General features: G+C 35.2%; 1 pseudogene; it reads left to right on the forward strand.

Annotated features, from left to right (window-relative positions):
* Positions 1-715: 715 nt before the first annotated feature.
* The window catches only part of LOC110325158, a 12,555-nt pseudogene continuing 3,161 nt past the window's right edge, over positions 716-10,109 (forward strand).

Here is a 10,109-nt window from a genome sequence, read left to right on the forward strand (position 1 = left end):
CTCAGTGGTTTCCTGGACATTTGACCCAAAGTTTCTGCTCTAAATACTACATTTTATAGTACAGAACAGCGTTATTAATGCTCCCAGTGGAAACAATCAATAGTCCTACACAGCTGTGATGCTTATGAATTATAATAATGGACAGCATTTCAAAATATCCTTAAAGAGGGCAATTTTTTTTTTGTAACCAACAGCTGAATAATTGTCATTAAAGCGATTCGACAGGAAAAAACAAGCAAAAAACACACACACACAACACACACACACATACTTCCGCGCACACACACACACACACACACACATACACAACTTGTCTGAAACTGGGACCCCATCCAAATTGACAGTGCTAATGATAGCAGAAATCTTAAAATGACACCTACTTCTGCTTCATTCTTAAACCAATATAATCCCCAACAAGATTTTCAATAAGAATATTTGTACCAAAAGAAACTTGTAACTCCCATCACTCATCAAATAAACTGTTTTTCCCCAGTGGATAGAATACTACGGAGATCCAGGCCTGATAAAAAATTAATAGAACTAAAGGCTAAAAGAGCTGAGGAGGGGACAACCCTGTAGGAGGACCAGCAATCTCAATTAATCTGGACCCCTGAAATCTTTCAAACACTGGACCACCAAACAGACAGCATATACCAGCTGATATGAGGCCCCCCAGCACATATGCAGCAGAGGACAGCTGGGTCTGGTTTCAATCATGAGTGATGCACCTAACCCTCCGGAGACTGGAGGCTTCAGGGAGTTTAGAGGTAAGGTGAGAGACAAGGGGGTGAGAGGATGTATGGGATGTGGAACACTCAGAGGGTGGACTAGGAGTAGAACAAGATCTGGAGTGTAGAAAAAAAAAAAGAGAGAGAGAGAGAGAGAGAGAGAGAGAGAGAGAGAGAGAGAGAGAGAGAGAAAAGAAATTTTAAAAATGCATAGCAAAACAAACAATGGACTGATTAGCCCCAAGTATAAGTACAAAATAAAGTTGTACACATAAGGCTCACAAGACATGATAAAAGAGTAGGGAAAAAATTGCATAACTAGAAATTTTGCTTGAAGATTGACTTCTATATATGACAGGGAAGCTACACACTTGACATCTTTAAAAATGCCAGGTCGATCCCCATCCCCCTGTAACTTCTCAGTTACATATAGGGCATTCGAATAACTGATCTTTCAAAATAAGAATTTTTTGATGAACACTAGAGAGCCAAGCTATAGCAATAATCTTGAAGATTCTCTGATACATTTGGAAACTACTTTTGATATATTATATCCCACCATCTATGTTTGATATCTTTCATGGTGTAAACACATCATTCAACTTGTAACTTCAAACATCACACATATTTTGCTTCAAGCTCTTATTCATAATTGTATTCTTAACTGAAAAAAATTCCTTCAAGCTTTGAGGCATACTGCTCAAATTTGTTTGAGAGATTTATTTTGTGAATGAAGTAACAATAAATGTACACCAAAGGGATCTGGTTTGAAGTGTAAGATGGCTCTTGGAAATGATAAAGTTAGATTTGAATTCTTTGATGTATACCAAACACGAAACTTCACACTGGTATTTCCCAGACCAAAGGCTTCATTGATGTAGGCAGAAGAACTATAGAAAGCTCTTTAAAATGTAAGCATACAAAACTTTCATACTATCCTTTAAACAAAATTTAAGGAACGATTTTAATTTGTATTTGAAAGACTAAATCTAAAGATCATGGTTCAAGCCATTTAGCTCCTTCTCTTCTGTCAGAAGATCCAGTGAACAATAGGAGATGGAAAAATTGTGAAAGCAGTATCGGTAAGTTTTCCATGATATCGATTATCCTATCAATATCAGAAGTTATATCCATGAAGTTTTAAAATGTGACTACCCAAATATGAGCTCAACCAGGACAACGGCAAATAAACATGTCTAGAGTGAACAAAGAAAGGTCCATGAGGCCTCCACAACAATGACACACAAAAAAACACACAACATGTATGTAAGGAATACTGGAGCAGAAAAAATATTTTCTTCAGAAAAGAGGACATGAATTGATTATTCAGTACCAAGTGGTCATTAGTAAAAACTTACAATTAAGACTACACCGACTGAGAAAGATGTATTTAGGAATATCTATAGATATGGATATAAATATAAATATTAGGTAAATAAATAGAGATATAGATGTAGATTGATATATGATATAAATTTATGTGTAATAACAATTAAAAGTGATTATGAATTTGAAAAAACAGAAAGGGGGCTTAAGGGAGGTTTGGGAAGAATGAAATACACTAATTCCTGCACTCACTTTCTTATTTGACATATGTCACCTCATATGGCCATGAGGAATGAATCAGGCCAGTCAGAGGCTCAACAGCAAAACTTAAGCAATGGCAATTTTATTGAGATCAATCGGACTTTTTATACCTTTAGCAGAAAACAGAATATAATGGTAATTTCCATAATCAATACAGTTATACCATGAAGCTTTCAAGCTAGACAAGGTACCAAAAGCAGACGTGGAGGACCAATTGTCCTAGCAAGCTTTCATGCCTCCTTGACTATTAAGGTAACATACAGAGAAAAACAAAGAAGCCTGAATGCTTCACTGCCTGAAGAAGCACATAGGTCTCTCAGGACCTGAAAGGAACAGAGTAACCCAGAAGTCATGGACTCCAACCTGGAAAACCTATGATGCAAGCTCCTCCAGGCAGCAAGGCCAGGCCAATTCCATGGTTCCCTGCAGAAAAAGAGGGGAGAGGTGTTGTAATTCTAATTCTAATATCAAAATATAAAAATATTAAAATAAAACAATCTGCAAGAATATCAATCCAGTTGAAAAGACACATCAAGATCAACAAACTAAGTCTCCTTACGTTCCTAGTAGCACCTGAATCCAAAAACATTGCAGCATTATTTATTTTCTTTCTGTGCTCGTGCAGGAAAAAATAAAGTAAATCAAAGTACCTAAATACTTAGTACTCCAGCATTATTGAAATCTCCTGTACTGATCCCCAGAAACACTTAAAAAATATGATTTCTTTTATGCTATAGTCTTAGATAGATATAGATTATATAATATTATGTCGAAAATGGAAAAGGGATTCAACTATTGGATGATTTTACTACATACATAAAAGATTCTAATAACAAATCCAGACAACTTCTACAGGTAATAATACCTTCATCTAAATAACAAGATGAAATCACCAAACAGAAATCAGTAGCTGTTACATATAAAAATGATTAATGTACTAAGATAGAAATTCTGTGAACAAAACCATTCACAATAGCCTCAAAACTTCGAGTAAGTATATCAAAGCACATAAAAGACTTGCATGATAAAAGCTTTAGGATGGTGAATAATTAAATTGAAAAAGTAAGAAGAATGTGGAAGTCTTTCAATTTCCGTGGATGACTACTGTTCATATTTCTGGGAATTAGTATACACACTCGCAGTGGAGAGAAGGAATCATCAGTCTCAACCAGCTACAAAAGTTATGGCTTACAACAGTGATCAGTTGGCAAAATATACTAGTACAATAATAGCACAAATGGTATGGAAGAAACCAGCCACTCTTTGATTATTTTAAAGTCCACTATGCGAAGTAAAACTCATACTTGACGTTATAAGTAAGGTTAAAACAATCACTATATATGTCATGAGTCCTAGTGTAAACTCTGCTAATATCGTGCTGAATAAAGATAGCAATAAAACCACTCCTAATGTTATGTTGCTAATTCAATATACTAATACATCACTCTACTCTCATCAGTAGAGCTTCTAATAGCAGTAGATGTAATTAATACAGAAATCTAAAATTGCATTGCACGCAGTATTAGAGACCTTGGAGTACCCAATCATGAACATATACATTAAATGCCTACCCTCAAAGTTCATGGATATATGAAGAAAAGAAAGCCAAAAGATAGAAAGAACAGAAGTTGTGGAAGCATTGTATTCCAGACCCAACATGGCTGATTCACAAATTAACTTACTGAGATTGTGACAATGCACACAAAACCTAAACAATTCAAAACAGACAAAATTTCATCATGGAATAGAAAGTAAACCCAAAGTCCCATCTATAACCAAGGAGCTACTTTTAATTATACCTTTTAGAAAAAGAAAATAAGGTATTTTCTAACTAAGTATATAGGGTACAACACCATGTTCCAGGGCAGACACAAACTTCAGGATAAATTAGCTAACACAAAATGGATTCAGTTACGTGTGTGTGTGTGTGTGTGTGTGTGTGTGTGTGTGTGTGTGATTTTAACATTCTGGGATTTGCAGTTTTCTTTTTATTTATTTTTGTTTTTTTGTGTGTGTTTCATTTTAACATTTTGTTTTTGAGATAGAAAAAAGTAAAGCTAGATTTGTATGAAGATAAGGAGGAATTAAGAGGAATTGGAGAAACATAAAGAATATGACCAAAATATTTTGTAAGATTCTTTTAAAATAATTTTAAAGTGCTATGATAAATATAACTTTAAAAGGAATTAATTTCCTTACTCTCAGCTTTGTATAAAAAGGTAAGATTTCAATATTTTCAATTATAAAAGTTGGCAGTTAATTATTTAAGTGATGAGCTAGCTAATAGAGAAATATTTATTTTATTAAAGATAAACAGTATCCACACTTATTAAAAATAGCAAATGAGAATAAGTTAAGTCAATGTCTAATGAGACATCGCAGTCAACAGGGACCATGGGTTTCTGAAATTACAACATCTCTTTAAGAACTGATTAACTAATTTGCATGTTAAGACTGTACTGACTGCACAAACATGAACAGCTGTAGAAACGGACTTCAGTCCCCTTCTTCCCTTTACATCCGTAGCTACAGAAATCATTTTATCACATGGAGGCCAAAAATCTTGGGTACTTTAACAACTTCATGTCAACTGTCATGTAGTCACTGATATTATATTTATATATTTTATCAGGTAACAATGGCTTTTCAAACTTGCCTTGAGTGATAAAACAAAACTTGATTCTTCTGTTGAACTAGTCTGGGATCCTTATTTCACTGCATGCTTCTTCATGAACATAGAACCATTGCTGTTTTAAAGAAATCTCACCATACCAACTATCATCCTCTTATACAATGATATTACTCTCACTTCTTATCCCCAGGACACTTTGCATTCTTCCTTTTCCCTTAACAAGGTCAACTAGTCAAGATGTTTTAGCCTAGATAGAACACCTCCTACCATGTTCCTACTTATTAAATATTCTTGTGGAGATGAACTCTGACCTCGGGTTCCTTATTGATGGATCATTGTTTATATTTAAATTTACAAGTGTTGAGACAGACTATATTATTAATAAAGCTTCATTCTGCAATACAGGCCTCTATCATAGGTAGAAACCAAGTTGTGCTATATTCTATGCTATATAATCCAAACTACAATTCCTCATCCAGACAAATAACAGAAGGAAAATACTTACAGGGGCAACATGGCTTCTTTCGGGGAATTAGTGTGCAATTTTGACATGGTTGCAAGCATAGGTGTCTTCTCTCCTAAATCTGAATCCAATCAAAGTTAACAACTAAGAATATTTCATGTGGTCTTCTATTAACCTCTTAAAATGTTTGTAATATAATTCCTAATAAGGTCTTAGTACACACAAATGTATATGAGTATTTATGTGTCTACATGTCTATGTGTGTCTATAAGTTAATACTTCAAACACTTATTTTACTATTTAATTGTTTTCAATTTAAATTTTGGACTTCCTTTATACTGTAAAAGCCACTGCTGATTATCTTCTTCCCTCACAGATTAGTTCTACAAGGGTTCTTTCTCAGCACTCTTGTCTGTCTTGTTCTGTGAAGTATGCTTTCCAGTAAACCTAACGTGAAACATAAGGAAATATGAGTAATTGCACAAGTGCAACAGTGAGATCTACACTAAATTCTCTTAAAAACAAAATATAGAGATGCTTGCCATCCAAGTTCATTCAGTAATCTGTCAGCCACAAAGCAAGGAGATTTCAGTTTGAATCTCAACATCCGAATAAAGCTGTATTTTGTAGCATCTTGCTTGTTTGTGATTGCAACCCTAGGACAAGGGACAGAGACATTTACATCTATTTTATACAGTTGTGTTGTGATCATATATGGAGGCTACTAACTTCAACCTCTCAACTTTGTGCATTCACACAACATGCAACACAAACAAACACACAACACAGGCATGGTTTTGTTCGCCATAATGCTTGTTCCAAATATCTTTTGTTTCAAATTTGTATAAACAGTGCTTACCATTTATTCTTTGCCATCGGAGGGGGAGAGAGGGAAGAGTGGTATTCAGCCAGAAAGGGGTCCGGTGAGATGTCATGGGAGAACACACCCGAAACCCAGTGAGACAGACAAACTCAAAAGTGCAAGGATTTCAGGGATTTTATCTGGGAAATACCCAGGTAAGTTTAGAGGATTAAAATAGATTTACAACTACCAAGATATTGTGTAGTAAATCGAATTAAATTTGAGTCCCAGTCTCATTCAGCTGGGACCCAGCTGAGGGTAAAGAAAAACTAGAACCTTCTGAAATTACCATTACACACAAGTACCCCTGCGCGCGCGCACACACACACACACACACACACACACACACACATACACATACACACATACACACACATACAGAGAGAGAGAGAGAGAGAGAGAGAGAGAGAGAGAGAATGTGTTGGGGAGGGAGAGAGAATTTCTTTCACAACTAAATGAAGATACAAGATACAGACCCCTCCTGTGCAGTCACTTGTGTGTTCATGGCTCCAGGTAGCGGTTATGCTGTCACAATGTACTGAGTAAGTGCTGACCATCTGTATATTCTCCTGCCAAGGGCTGCTTCAAGATGTCCCTGAGCTACCACTTTACTCAATGCAGCTGTCACTGTGTCTCTTGGGTCACTTCCTTTTCCTTCTCTTCTACTTGTGTTGGTATATTACAATGAGAAAAGAACCTTTGTGATACTAAACTTCTTGTATAGATCTTTGCTGTTTGGCCCTAGAGGCTGTGATTTAGTTGCCAGGTAGCAGAATGGAGGGTTTCCTTATAGTATTAGGCCTTCGCTAAAACTTATCTCTCTTCTGAGAAACAGGAATACAATTTTAGCCTATTGTTCAGAATAGATGTGTACAGTATAGAATACTATATGATTTTGAATCAGAGTTTTACCCTCTTAAGAGTTATTTTGGTATTTCAGAACTCAAAGAATATTCTCTAGACACTTGCCCTTGGTTGTCAGATAGAGATATGATAATTTTGCCTGTAGTGTCACCTAAGAGCCAACTTATAAAGAATCTAGCCAACATGCATTTCATATGCCAAAACCATTTTCCAGCATCCATGTTAAGCAGAGATTCCCATTTTCCTGTCTGTTGGAACTATAAACCTGGTGAATGATATAAGCTGCACTGTTTGAATCTGAGTTGGTGTTTTATTTTTCTCTTCATTCTCTCTTCCTGTACCCCTATTCACTTGCCCCCTGCCCTTTCAAATTTTCTAGTTTTGACTCTGAGTAGGGTATATATTTTCTGAAGTTCTCTGTCTTAAAACCAAAATTCCAACTATGAGTAGTTGTTCTCACTGTTTTCTAAATAGAGTTTTACCTAGTTTGGGGCCAAGCACTGTGGTGACATTTTTTTCTTTAAAAACAAAAATGTTATGTGAATGTTTTTTTTTTTTTTTTTGCTGTAATTCCAGGTGTGGGATATGGGGCTGCTTCAATTTATTTGCAGCAGCTAAATATAATTTGTCTCAAGCTCTGGCAGGGGCATGATTTTTACCAGCTGGAGATAGTTTACATTCTTGAGGCTCTTCAGAGGACATATAAATCCAAGAGCTCCAAGAAAGGAGGCTGCTGCTATTCCCCTGCTGTTGGTGGTTGCTTCTTGTTCTGCTCTTCCAGCTGTTGTCATTTGGTTGCTGGCTGCTGGTTGGAAATATCTGGACAACAAAGATCCAGCTTGCCCCAAGGAACACTCTCTGCAATGCTCCCAAGTATCCTCTCTGTCCTGTGTGTTGTGGTCAGATTTGAGTCTATCCTATCCCTGACTCAGTCTGTCAAATATTTTTCTGATTTGAGAGTTTGTCTGCCTGTAGTTAGAAGTCATCATCTGAGATTAAAGGTAAGGACTAAGGGCATGGCTACAGTCCCGCTGGATCACACAGACCTAGATCTTGGGATGGGATCCCTTGCCAGAACAGCCATGTTGCTGCATTAAAACTCCCATACTCTTTCCAAAGTGCTTTTCTCTATACCTTGAAAGTATTTATGAAAATATCTGGTTAGCTTTCTCCCACAGTTATATTTTGTAAGACATATCTAATTTCCTCTCAAAGTTGCTATTTTTCTAATCGTGTTGTGACTCCTTGTCAAGTGTTTATAAATTTTCAATACAAATGTGCAATTCAATTAAAAATTTTTAGTTATAAAAACATATAAAACTTTGCAACTCTTTTTAAAATTTACCATTCCACATTCTATTTAGTCAAATCAAATTAGTATAGAACAGATTAGTAAATTAAAATAATCATTTTTAATTTGTTGCAATTGTACATGAACAAATATTTCTAGCATGGTACAGCAAAATTGGCTGACTAACATATCAGTGTTGTATGGTATATCTCACGAAGTTGTAGGACAAAGTTTAGGTACTATTGGCAATTAATTGTTAGGGGAAGTGGTACCATTTTCTTTAATGGTATAACCATTGGTATGGTGTGCTTTCTCCTATATAAATTCCCTACCTATGTTAGGGAATGAATCTCTAGTAGATCAAGCATAAAATAAAATTAGTGGGAGAGGAGTTGAGAAAAACTGTCTCATGGAAGAAGGACAGAGAGGAATATGGTAGTTCTAAAAAATTAAAATACATTATTCAAATGTTTTGAAACTGTCTTACAATAAAACATTAACATCTAAACAATTTTAATGTATAAGTAATTAACACAAGTTTTCAAATTATATACATTTCTTTTATTTATTTACTACACAGTTGGCATCAGAGGTGAGTTTCCTAATCTGTTGTCACAGCAACCACCATCCCTTCACACACACACCCACTCCCAGCAGTGCTTGTGGTTAAGTCATGGCCCAAATTAAAAGCAGAGCTCCCCTGACCTTCTCTCTCTTTCATTCTTCTTCTTTGATGCCCCCTTTTGTCCTTTCCACCCCCAATAAATGTCTTTCCTGTGGAACTGTGATGGCTTGATGAGAGGTGCCCAGATGAGCCGCCATTCTAACACGACACACAGTATGTAAACATATTGAGAGTTTGTGTGCTTCTCCAGTTGTATTTACAGTTTTTAAACCTTTATATACAGGTTAAAGCTGATTTAATGAAGAAAAGAAAAAGTAAGATTGAGAATGAGAATAAAGAAAACAGCAGCAGCAGCAAAAACAACAACAACAACAACAATAATAATAATAATAATAATAAGTATACGCATTAAGTTGCTATGAAAATCATATCTGATTTATATTTATGGTACTACATACAGGCTAAATCTAAATGCGGGAAAAAAAGAACGAAAAATACGGTGTTGATTAAGAAGGAGGATAAACAAAATTAGAGGGGAAGGTGTAGAAAGAAAAGGAGGAGAAATTAGAATAAGAAGAATAAGAATAAATTAGTATTAAGTTAATATGGAGCAGAAAATAACATGAAGTTACCCTTAAGCTTTCTAATTGTGGACATCAAAAAAAAAAAAAAAAAAAAGAAAGAAAGAAAAAAAAGAAAAAAAGAAAACTTTACAATTACTTTGTGAATCTGAAGCTAATCACTTACACATATTTAACCTTTTAAGATGATAAGCCCTCAGGGATTTATTATTAGGATCCTTACTTTCTTACAATCGAAAAGGTAATTAGAAGGGTCAGGGTATAAATATATACCGCTTCAAGTAATAATTCATACCATAGCCTAGTGGAAGGAAATATAAACACAACTAGATAGTAAATATGCCAATGTACTGCCGAAATTTAGTTAACTTAATGAAATAGAATATTATTTTCAGGGGAAAATTTTAAATGTTCTTACGACTTTTATAGAAAACATATAAGCCTTAACTAAATTTGTAAAATAGAAGCTTTTTTTT

The sequence above is a fragment of the Mus pahari genome, chromosome 8, assembly GCF_900095145.1.
Source record: "Mus pahari chromosome 8, PAHARI_EIJ_v1.1, whole genome shotgun sequence".
In the NCBI taxonomy this organism is placed as follows: Eukaryota; Metazoa; Chordata; class Mammalia; order Rodentia; family Muridae; genus Mus; species Mus pahari.